Here is an 11352-nt window from a genome sequence, read left to right as displayed (position 1 = left end):
TTACTGAGAAATGTATGTTTATGAACATTATAATGTTCATTATGAACAATAATGATCAATTATATTTTATTTCCCACAAAAAAAATACATTTTTCTCAGTGATTGAATGATACATTTTCATAATTGAGATTACATACTCTGTTGATTATTTATATTTCTTATAAGTTTGATTTTGAATCATCTGAATTTGAAAATCTACTTTGTGGAAATAATTAACGACTGAAAATGTTGAGCAGTGAACAACTACAAGACTTAACCCATTTCGGACTATGTGTAAACTTATCTAAATTTTAATTGAATAATTGAATTGAATGACTGCCTATATTATGACCTAGGGGGGTGAAGTTAGGGCGCAGTCGGCCCTCTCTAACACTAAACCATCCAATACAATACTGAATCATAATTTAAGAAAGTAAAAAGGAAAATGAAACAAAACAATACTTATATGAAAAAATAGTAAAAAAATAATAAGTGGATTAGTTGAATAAACTTGAATGTAGAGCATCCTTAATATGTAAAATGACAAAGATCTGTTAGGAAATAAATGAAAAGTTTATGACGAAATGATAAGATCGAAGAAGCAAAGAAAAAATAAATTTGCGAGAGGAATAGCACAAGGTTAGGAATAGCACAACATGATAGAGTATCAAATCAATATGATAGAGTATCATCTCAACTTGATACACAACACAATGATTTGATACATTCGGTATCTGAATTGTCGAATGATGGACAAGGATAGCAACACCAATGTCAATCAAATAATGCCATCATGAAGTGGGCCTTACTTTAGTCAAAAGTTGAGAATATATTATATTTCCATACGATTTTCCCCTTCTAGGTTTTGTCTGTACAGAGCAAATTTAAACGGAGTTTAATTCTAAACTGAATTATATTCATATCAAATCTCGTTTGTTATAAGGTAGTTCATTTTGAGTTTGAGCCACCTGATGATTAGTCAAAAGTTTAAATGTTCATATTTATGCTTTTAATCATCTAGTAATGCTAGATGTTCTAGTAATCATCTAGTCTATTGACGAATGTATCAAAAAATGATACATAAAATAATCATTTTCTATATTCGGTTTTGAAAAATCTAAATTAGAAAATCTACTTCGTGATAATATTTAAGGACTGGACATTTTGTGAAGTGAACAACTACGAGACTTGACCTATTTCGGACTATGTGTAACCTTATCTAAATTTAGGAGAGGAATAGCGCAAGGTTACCCTATTTTTCATATCCCTATCATTTTAATGATGTACTCATTGTATGAATGAATCAATTCTCTCTTGTGTTTGTAAAACTCATAGAAACATTTCCTAAATCGTATATCTCATTTATAAAAACAACAAATATAAAGATACAATAATAATAATAATGATAATAATAATAATAATATAATAATAATAATAATAATAATAATAATAATAATAATAATAATAATAATATCGTGTGGCTTTTATGGCGAGGAGTTCCTGACGGTAGTTCCATCTCGTCTGAATATATAATTTAATCCTTACAACTGTCGTACTTCAGCCGGGACCGACAATTTAACGTGCCCAATACAACTATTCTACAAAGAGATCTACTATAAACTGTCAGGCCGGGTTGCACTGAAGCCGATTGAATTCTAACCTTCATTTAATCCACAAGAACCAGAGAAAGCCTTTTCGATAAGACGGCTTCTCTGATTGGTTCTCGTGGAATTAATCACGATTAAATCTAAACCGGTCTTTGTGCGACCGGCACTCAGCATTCGTTATGGATACAAAAATTTATTGCTACCCATCCAGGATTAAAACATAAATTATCACCTATTAAACTTGAATGAAAAAGACTAAGAAATTGTCAAAAAATTACCACAATATCAACTTCTCAACTACACAAAAAGTGAAACCTATTAAACTGGCTGGCTATCAAACACAATGCCGGCAATTTGAAGTAGGGGGCCGAAAAGTGATGATTCATCACAATAAAGCAATGAAAATTGTCGTCAGCAAGCTTTTCACGGGTCTATTGGCGAGTGGTTGAGAGGAAAAATTGGAAAATCGTCGTTGGAAAATGGGAGAAAAATGAAAGCAAGTAAGTTGTTAAGGGGACAGCAATTCGGTTTGATTCGATGTCAGTAGTGAGAGAGGGAGAGATGGAGAGAGAGGGAGTGAGAGAGTGTGCGAGAGATAGAGAAAGGTTAAGTGTCACCACACACTAAATTTTGATAATAAAACAAACGTGGCCGGATGGATCTACCAAACCAGGCGTTTTGTCCTCAGGCTTATATCGTGGTTTGTTTTATCGTTCTTTTGATTTCCACGGACTTGAATGTTCTCCTTCTTCTTCTTTTTCTTCTTCTTCTTCTCCTTCTTCTTCTTCTTCTTCTCCTTATTCTCCTCCTTCTTCTTCCTCCTCTTCTTCTTCTTCTTCTTCTTCTCCTTCTTCTTCTTCTCTTTCTTCTACTTCTTATTCTTCTACTCCTCCTACTCCTCCTCCTCCCTCTTCTTCTTCTGCTTCTTCTTCTTCCTCTTCTTCTCCTTCTTCTCCTCCTCTACTCCTTCTTCTTCTCCCTTTTCTTCTGCTCTCATGCTCCACCCATCTGTTTTCATTGGCTTCCCGAAAATATATTGTTCCTATCTGATATAATCTCCAGCAACTAGGCCCTATATCTTCTGTAACAGGATTGTACATCTATCATTTTCATTTCTCTCGATTTTCTTTCCAGATTTCTCTCAATTTTGTCTGTTTATCTGCACAATTCTGATCTATTATTTATTGTCTGCTACACTTACTTTATACTTTGTCTCCTACGTTTATATTTTGCTAATATTATCAAAAAGTGTATCCACAATGCAAAATTACCATTGTATCGATTATTCAACTTTATTATTGAATCATACAAAGATACATTGACAAATAAAATATAATATATACTTATACAAATAATATAATCTTTTTATTTAATATGAATAATTACCACAATATCAACTTCTCAACTACACAAAAAGTGAAAATATAATCGATTACTTTGAACAAGAATGAACAGTTAATATTACACCAGATACAACGACATTAGCTATCCTCTATAGAGGGCAGTGGCAAGGTAGAGAAACGGCAAGGCTATCCTCCTATCTTTCTCCACTGCCATTATAACGTGGACCTCAACAGAGGAAAAACTTTTAGGAAACAGTGTTAAGCTCATTTCAATCATTGTTACTTTGATCTCGACTGAAAAGGGTGAAAAAATCTCGTATCATGATAATTCCCTCTGGCATAAACTTTTCTTCTCTTTATCCCTTAAAAGGGAAAAGGGAATAATGAATAATTGAACATACGTTGAACTTCAAATTACAACTCAACCTGCTAACAAATGATGAACTGCTCATCAAATTTCTAGTTTTTCTTCTCCTTATTCCTGATCCTCTCTCACTCTGAACATTTGTATCATTCTTTTTCCCTTTCTTATTTTTCATCACTCATTCTCTTCGTTCTGCTTTTTCCTATTCTTTTTCTGTCTCTTCATATCTACTCATTTTTTTCAAAATGGAGAGATTCAAGAAAATAGAAGTGCATTAGAAAGAATAGAAGTACATTATTAATTTCACGAACTTCAATAAGATATTTAACAATATACAGTTTTTGGGTTGTGATATTTATTTGCGTTTATTCATTATGAAGTATTTCATTCACACATTTTGTCTTAGTCACTTAGTCCGGCTCACTTTTCAACATATTCTCATTTCTCATCTAATCTTCTCTCCTTCCAATCATCCTTGTTATCTTTCTTCCTTTTCTCCTGCAACGTTCCTCTTTTCCACGTCCCCTCCTTCACATCCTTCTCCACTTTATCCTCCTTCTCTTCCTTTCTCATCTTCTCCTTCTCCTACTTCTTCTTCGTTTCCTTCTTCTACTCCTTCTTTTCCTCCTCCATCCATTACCTTTTCCTTCTTATCCCAATTCATCTCCTTTTACTTCATCTGCTACTTCATCTCCTTTTCCTCTTCCCCCTATCACCTTTTTCCTTTTTCTCCCAAATTCTTTCTTTCTCTTTTTTCCTTTCAACTTCTCCTTCTCCTCCTCCTCATCCTTCTTCCCCACATTGTACTATCATCTTCACATTCACCTTCTTCTCATTATTTTTTCTGCTTGTTTGTTGTTCCATTTTCTCTCCTTCCTACAGTACATATCACACTATCCAATTTTTGTTCAATTTTTCACTTTCTCACTTTCTTCCATCTTGCTTCTCAGTTTCCTGTTCAAAACATGCTAAAATTTTCCTTCTTCGTCTCTCCTTATTTCACTCTTCTGAATACTATATGTCTTCTTATTTTCAACATTTCCTTTCTTTTTCCTTGAAATTCTATTTAATGTCATTACATTCTCAATTCTCATGATTATTCCTCTTCAACTCTATCTCTTCTTCTTCTTCTCCCCCTTTCTTCTTCTTCTTCTTCTTCTCGTCCTACTCCTACTCCACCTTCTCCTCCTCCTTCTCCTCCTTCTCCTTCTTCTTCTCCTTCTCCTCCTTCTCCTCATTCTCCTCCTTCATCTTCTTCTTCCCCCTATCCAGTTCGTTTCCCCCACATCACTTCAATTCCCGTTGAATCCTCAGAGAAAAGTAGAAATCTGTTGAATATTGACCATTCCAATGAAAAAGTTGGTACGACTGAACTTTTCTATTTGCGCCTCATCAGAAGCATAAAACTTACTGCGGTCACTCTACTACGCATGCGCAGCAACTGTTTTATTTGCATTCGCTAGTACAGTGAATAGTGTGTGTTAAGTCCCAGGAACTTTCAAACTTTTCTCTCCCTTTGTGTGGTGGAGGACTTAACAACTTAACTGCAACTTAATTTAGAAGTTGAGCTTTGCTTAGGTGCTTTTCTTATTTACATCTAATGTAAATCTCACAGTAATCTCAAGCCTAGGTTCTTATTTACATCTAATTCTAGCTCCTGTAATCACACGGTTGTTCAACAGTTGAAACAAGTAATTGTGATTAAATTTACTCTATAGTGTGCCCCACGTTATAATTGCAGTATTTGGTCGACTTTGGAGTAGCTATCCTAGTCTATTATTCCACAGAACAGATAGCGTTATCCTCTTCTAGCCCCGCAACGTTGTCAGCTGATCATGTTTTGACAATTAAGAAAAAATATTGAGTGATTCATAAGTACATCAACAAAATGTTACGGAGAGAAAAAATGAGGTAACCTTGTGCTATTCCTCTCCTGAATTTAGATAAGGTTACACATAGTCCGAAATAGGTTAAGTCTAGTAGTTGTTCACTTCACAAAATGTTCAGTCCTTAAATATTTTCACGAAATAGATTTTCTAATTTAGATTTTTCAAAACCGAATATAGAAAATGATTATTTTATGTATCATTTTTTGATACATTCGTCGATAGACTAGATGATTACTAGAACATCTAGCATTACTAGATGTTTAAAAGCATAAATATGAACATTTAAACTTTCGACTAATCATCAGGTGGCTCAAACTCAAAATGAACTACCTTACGAGATGTTATATGAATATAATTCAGTTTAAAATTAAACTCCGTTTAAATTTGCTCTGTACAGACAAAACCTAGAAGGGGAAAATCATATTGTGCCGGGCACTCTCTTTAATTCAGGCCTTTTCCCAAGTTATAATAGTAAATTTATACGCAATAGACTAGAGCCATTTTGTAAGTGAGTTAGCGAAATAAATTATTTTCTCTCTCTAATATGAACGGCCATGACTTCGAGTTTCCCATGATAGATATTTAAAAATTGTGGCTCCGAGTCGTCGAGGAATGTAGATTATGGAATTATCTCTAAAACTTAGCCTTCTTGTCGCGACATAAAATGCGATAAGTTGGAAAACAGCAAGCATTGAAATTATAACAAACTACCGATTTTGCAGTTACTATTTGGTCCAAAGGCTGTAGAAGCCACGCGACGATTGGTCAAATTGATTCCATTCGCCCAATAGGAGACCTGTTTCTAAATACAGTAGTGGGGATTCCCCAGTCGAGAGACCAGATTACGTTCCGGAGGACACTTTGCTAGGAGCACTACGAGAGTAAAGATGTAGTCACTATGTTTCCCCCTTTTTGGGCAGGTTTATAAGTTTATTTCAGTAGTTAATGTAGGAGCTAGTTTTATTTTTTATTAATGTTTAAATTTACTAGTAGTGCCATGTCCTGAAAGGTTTAATTGTGTTTCTTCATCATGTACGAATAATTGTTTCTTCAAATAACCGCTAAGGTACGTAAAATAAGGTTAAAATATAATTTAGGGAAATTAATTAAGTGAAACTTCAATCAAAAGATTTTATCAACAAAGCCTGTTATTTTTCAAGTTAATAATATTGATTGAGAATAATCCTTTTGATTTTATTAGTGATGGAAGATACTTATAATTTTTTTCTACAGAAGTATAGAAAGTTTTCAGTTACGTTACATTTGAGTTATTGTTCCTGGAGATATATTATCGTAGAGTATTGCTGAAAGTCAGGAAGATAGCCTTTAAATTGAAATGAAACTTTTAAGAATTGTTCATATTGAGTTTATGACATTTTTTAATTTTATTTTTCAGACTCTGTTTTCTTATGTCATTAAGGCTTTTGAATGATTTAGTAAATTTTTTATGATAGAAATCTTAATAGATGAAGAAGAAAGTTTTTCTTCTCCAGGAAATTAATATTAATGAATGTTCAAATTTTAATACAATTTAAATTATTTTCTATGTGTCTACTAATTTTATTTAATTAAAGGTAAAAATTCCACAAGATGAATCTTATAAGGCAAACATTATCTTTCCTTAAAGTGAATTTTCAATATTTTTTTCTTTTATTGTGTTATAAAGTGTCTTGTTTTATTAGGTGATAAATTCATAATTTCAGTTGATACTAGTTTTTGGACTTGTATTTGTAGGTAAATCAATCATAACTCTGGAATGTTCATTTTTAATTAAGGTTCTGAGCATTTTGGGCGAATGCCCGTTATTTACACTTGGATTGCGTCCTATAGTTCATAAATAATAAATAAATAAATGTTGGCTGGCGCACAAGTTTCCAACAATACTAGCCGAGCTACTATATGAAAAATTATATTTGATTTCGCAAACCAAACGAAAAATATCATATAAGTTAGCATCATTTCAATTTGAATTATTTGTGAAGAAAGATCCATTAATTCTGATAAAAGAATCAGTAGTTCAAAGATAAAAATCTATATAAAATGAGGATTCAAAGAATGAAAGAATTTAATTAATTATAATCAATAGATAACTCCTGTTTTAGCTTTTGATGAATTGTAGGAAGAGTTAGAAATTAATGCTGTAATACATTTATTTACAGCGGTTCATGTGTGTCCCCAACCAACTTCTTGTACTACCACCCCTTTGGTTCCGCAACTTTATGTAAAACCGCTTCAAGACACCCGTTCAGACGACAGGTCTAGGGACGTAAGAGGACGTCGCCGTCAAGCCAAATTCAACCGGTAAAAGCTCACCGCCAAAAACAAGGTACTGTAACCCCGACGATAAAGCAACGTACAACCAACGAAAGTGCAGTGTAGTGAAACAAAGGTTCATTCGAGAATGTCAATCAAAAGTGGGGATTCAAATTATTATGAAATGGGTTATATGGGTTACTATCGACGAAACTTGGGTTCAACGGGCTTTTTTTTCTAGAGTAATTTTATGTTGAAGTTAATTATTTGTTATTTGATGACTGATATTGTTTGGTTTTGTGACGTATTGCTATCTAAACGGGGATAGTAATGCGCCCCCGAATCAGATGAAGAATGTCAACAAAGTAACATGAAATTGTTGTTTCTGTTGTTCGATTTTAGTTGCCAATGTTTATTGAAACTGTTTGTATTTTTCAATTATTTCAAATTGTAGTGTTATTCTATAGTATAAACCTATTAAATCAGGCATGGCAAGATTAATTGAAGTTTTCTTGACTCTAGCCCGTTCACCTGCATGAATTAGGTATAGACTCAGGTATTTTCTAGATGTGTCGGCCTATTTCTAAATTCTAAATTTTATTCAAAATTATCTTCTCAGGCACAATATGGAAATCTTTATGAATAAAAGCGAAATGGAACTCACTCACTGACTGACACACTCACTCACTCACTCGCAGAACTAAAAATCTACCGGACCAAAAACGTTCAAATTTGGTAGGTATGATCAGTTGGCCCTTTAGAGGCGCACTAAGAAATCTTTTGGCAATATTTTGACTCTAAGGGTGGTTTTTAAGCGTTTGAAGATCGTCTTTTAGCATGTATATTCTTCTTATTCCAATCTCTTAATTATAATTGGAAAATGTCCATAACATATGTTAATATAGAACTATAATCTAGAGAGAGTACCTCTTCGAAACAGTTGTTAACTGGTAACTAAATTAATAATTTTGTCAGGTTGTCATTAAGTTGAGTTGACTTTGTTAGGTTGGCACCAAGTTGAAGATTGAAATGCATTTATCGCGGAAAAATTGATTGGGCACTGCTACTTCAATCAGAGCTATTTCTGGGAATATTATATTACTTGCCGTCAGGCTGGCTTCGCTCGCCATATCCGTTTAGTCTGGACCCCCGACTGTATCGTCCTAACATAAATGATAAAAATGCTCAAATGAAAAATGCAGGCGAGCGAAGCGAGCCTGTTATCCCATTCTTGGACGACCAAGTCGAGGGTCCAGGGGGCGGAGCCCCCTGGCTAGACGGATATGGCAAGCGAAGCGAGCCTGACGGCTAGTATAAACATATTCTCAACTTTTGACTAAAGTAAGGCCCACTTCATGATGGTATTATTTGATTGACTTTAGTGTTGCTATCCTTGTCCATCATTCGACAAAGTAGATACTGAATGTATCAAATCATTGTGTTGTGTATCAAGTTGAGATGATACTGTATCATATTGATTTGATACTGTATCATGTTGTGGTTGTTCTTGTTCTACAGTGAGATCCACGTTATAATGGCAGTATTTGATTGACATTGGTGTTGCTATCCTTGTTCATCATTCGACAAAGTAGATACTGAATGTATCAAATCATTGTGTTGTGTATCAAGTTGAGATGATACTGTATCACATTGATTTGATACTGTATCATATTGATTTGATACTCTATCATGTTGTGGTTGCTCTTGTTCTATAGTGAGGTCCACGTTATAATGACAGTATTTGATCGACATTGGTGTTGCTATCCTTGTCTATCATTCGACAAAGCAGATAGCCATATTATCGTCTCCCTCCACAAATTTACATTTGAAATACGCAAAAATTTTCCATGTAAATCATCATTTATGAATGGCAATACCTTCCAATACACTACTGAGACCAACAACCTAAACCAGCTTAACAACAAATACAGGGTGATTGCAAATGAAATAGACAGTTTGAATAGCTTGTAGAGAATTTATTATTTAAAAGTTTAGATCATTACTTACATGATTACATAGAAGAATTCTTGAAGTTTCTATTGAAAATTTACAGATGTTCAATGTGTGCACCATTTGCAACACGACAGATATCAACACGGTAGTCAAATTCTGACCACACACGACTAAGCATCTCACGGTTAACTGTAGCAAGAGCATTTGTGATTCGTTGTTTAAGATCATCGATATCAACAGGAAGCGGTGGTACGAAAACTCTGTCTTTTACATAGCCCCACAAGAAAAAGTACAAAAATCTTGTACAAAAATGAAGTTATAACTATCTTCATGGAGTTGAGGCATTAACCATTCGGTTAACATGTCCAGATAAATTCTTCCGGTTACTGATGGTTCTTGGAAGAAGAAAGGCCCGTAAACCTTTTCTCAAGATAAAGCGCAAAACACGTTCACTTTAGGAGAATCGCGTATATGCTGTACAGTCTCTCTTGGGTTTTCTGTTCCCCATACTCGTACATTATGTCTGTTAACTTTTCCACTAATGTGAAAAGTGCATTCATCACTGAAAATTAGGCGATTAAACAATGTGTCGTCATTTTCAAGGCAATGTTGCATCTCTTGACAAAAATTTTTACTCACAACTTTATCATTGTCATTTAAACTTTGTACTAACTGCAATTTATAAGGTGTCATTTTCAAACGTTTCCGCAGAATTTTTCACACAGTAGGTTGAGGAATTTGCAATTCTAAACTCGCTGATCTAGTCGATTTTCCTTGACTTCGTACAAAAACATCACGAACACTATCAATTTTTTCTTCTGTAACAGAAGGTCTTCCAGTACTCTTCTTCTTACACACACATCCACTGCTTTCAAAACGTTCATACCAGTCATAAATTGATTGCCTTGTTGGTAGTGGTTGTCCGTATTTTGTTCTGAAATGACGCTGAACAACAGTAACAGAGTTTGTTTTGGCTAATTCAAGAACACAATAAGCTTTCTCCACTTGAGTAGCGGCCATATTGCTAACTAAACTGGCTGTTGTAACACGGAGCAGCCAACAATAGCCAGCAACAGTTCTACCAACATAAACTTCAAGAAATTCCCCACAAACCTATATCACTTACTATGTTGAAATACACCAGTTTAATTTTGTACAGGCTATTGAAGTTGTCTATTACATTTGTAATCACCCGGTATATTCAATTAAATCTTTTACCTGGAGTACTTTTGCAATATTGCACTTTTAGACCAGCAGTATCTGACCGACTACGAATAAATCTTTATTGAACGAGCGTTGGCGAGTTCCTACGTTTGACTGAAGGTCTGTAGCAAGCTACAAGCTTTGTAGTGAACTCTTATCTAGTTTCAAATCCCTGAAGATTCATACAAACAACTCTCATCGCTTACAGGGTGACAAGAAAATAGCGCTCTCCAACAAAAAGACTTGTTAAAAAGCGCGAATGATAACGCTTTGAATTTTCCCACAACTTGTTACATCCATTTCTCATTTTTCAGTCAAGCTACTTCCTCATTCTCTCTCTTTCTCATCCAACCCCTTCCTGTCATTCTTTCTTCCTTCCTTTTCCGCTCTCATATCTATTTCCTCTTTTACTCACTCTTTCACTCTCTCTCTCTCTATTTCTCATCAAACCTGTCTTTCTTTCTTCCTTTCTTTTCCCCTCTCATATCTACTTCCTCTTTCACTCACTCTCTCACACACTCTCTCTCTCTCTATTTCTCATCAAACTCCTTTCTGTCTCTCTTTCTTCCTTTCTTTTCCCCTCTCATAACCCTTCCTCTTTTCTCTCACTCTCACTCTCTCTCTCTCATCAAATTGCTTCCTCTCTCTTTCTTTCTTCCTTCCTTTTCCGCTCTCATATCTATTTCCTCTTTTACTCACTCTCTCACTCTCTCTCTCTCTCTCTCTCTCTCTCTCTCTATTTCTCATCAACCTGTCTTTCC

This window comes from Nilaparvata lugens, chromosome 7 (genome assembly GCF_014356525.2).
Source record: "Nilaparvata lugens isolate BPH chromosome 7, ASM1435652v1, whole genome shotgun sequence".
NCBI lineage: Eukaryota > Metazoa > Arthropoda > Insecta > Hemiptera > Delphacidae > Nilaparvata > Nilaparvata lugens.
Note: the sequence above shows the minus strand (reverse complement) of the source record.